This window comes from Octodon degus, unplaced genomic scaffold, assembly GCF_000260255.1.
Source record: "Octodon degus isolate 3935 unplaced genomic scaffold, OctDeg1.0 scaffold00028, whole genome shotgun sequence".
NCBI lineage: Eukaryota > Metazoa > Chordata > Mammalia > Rodentia > Octodontidae > Octodon > Octodon degus.
In genome coordinates, this window is record NW_004524604.1 from 10,236,114 (window position 1) to 10,238,086 (window position 1,973).

The window sequence follows — 1,973 nt, forward strand, 5'->3', positions numbered from 1 at the left end:
GAAGGCATTCGAGGAACCAAAAAAAAAAAAAAAAAATCCTTATTCCAATAAAAAAAAAAAAATGTAATTTAGATTCCCTGCCCATGTCTTCCTTGCATTGTTTGGAGGCAGCTTGGCTTTGTGCACCAGGCTCTTGCTGCTCAGTGGTACCTCAGGAACTTAATTCTTTCCACAGTTCTGGTCACAAACTAAGTTAGACAAGAACTGAATTAAATGCAATAGTTAGGTTGAATGTTGACTTTATGAGGAAATTTTATTTGGTTCTAGTTCTTTATCTGTTTTTCTCCTTCTTTATCCCTGTCCTTGACCTATTATAGCCCAGAAGAATTTCCCTAGTAAATTTTAACTCCTTCTAATCAGGATTAACCAGAAGACCTAATGAGGTTCCCACTGTATTTTCTTGTCTATAGATGCCAGCCCCTAATTACACCTGGTAGATAGCAACTTATTCTTTTCATTTTAGTGTTCTTTATACATCTTGTGCTTTTGTTGAAAAATTAAAGTTTAAGACTGGGTATGGTGGCATGTGCCTATAATCCCAGCACTTGGGAGGCTGCAAACAGGAGGATTGCTATGAGTCTGATTTGTGTAGAGACCTTGTAGACCCTGCACTAAATACATTTTTGTTTGTTTGTTTGTTTTTGGCAGAACCGGGGATTGAACTCAGGCCCTTGTGCTTGCCAGGCAAGCGCTTATTCTACTGAGCCATCTCCCTGGCTCCTAAATACATTTTTTTTAAAGAATTATTTATTTATTTATTTATTTATTTATTCATTCATTCATTCATTCATTTTTGTGTGTGTGGCCAGCTCAGCCCACCAGGGGGCAGGGCTGGCTGGCATGTGGTGCTGGGGAATTGAACCACGGTCCCTGTGTTTTGCTTAGCTTAGCTTGTTCTAAGTAGGTGCTTTAGACCACTGAGCCATCTCACCAGCCCCCCTAAATACATTTTTTAAAAAAGAAAAATTGAAGTTTAAACTTAGTCTAATAAGGCCAATTAAGGTCTAATATATAAACTTTTTGTACATGTAAGTCTTCCCTAGGACTATGTTTGTATTCTTTCTCCAGTACTTTTCATACACCAGCAACTCATTCCGTAATTTTCTTTTTCTGGTAGAAGGGTTTGAACTCAGGACCTTGTGCTTGCTGGGCAGGTTCTTAAGCCACTGAGTTGTCTTCTGTAATTTTGTATTCCTCATCTAATATTCTCTTGCCACAGGTATTTGTACATCAGTAGTCCTATTTTGGCTTTCACAAGGAATTTCTATTGCTACCTGAAGCTTTTTCTAGTCAAAGCCATGTCCTGTTTGGCCATCTGGTGACAAAGACCAATAAGGCATCTTCTACACAGTTTTATTTATTTTTTCAGAACCAGGGATTGAACTCAGGCCCTTGCGCTTGCCAGAGAAGTGCTTATTCCACTGAGCCATCTCCACGGCTCTTACACAGTTTTAAACATTAAAATTAGGCCACATTTTTTTGTCTCTGATTCTAAAATATGAACTGAAGATCATGATATTGCTTCCTCAAAATAATATCATGCCAAAGTAGGAATAGGTAGACCAATGTTAAGTAAAATTGTCATAAAATTTTTTCCACTTTTGCCGAGTGGCTTGTTCTCCACTCAGCATTCACTTGATTCACTTAGTTGCTATAGAAGCTTGACTGATTTTTAGATCTTCTATTATTGTAGGCAATTCCTAGCTGTTTAATTCATTTTTACATGGCAAGGAAGAAGAGTCTGGAGATTCCTAGTCTGCCATCTTGTTGACATCCTTTCCATCATATTTGTAGTAGTGCATGACCAACAATGCATAAGTTTTCTGTGGCAGGTAGTAGATGTAATGGAATGATCCAGGGCCTGGCTTATGCTTAGAGAAGGCCAGGATGTAAGAACTCAAAGGACCCTTGTAGTTGCTCATCCTTGGCTCACAGTATAAGGATATGGGCCAATTACTGTGCAATCCAGTCTA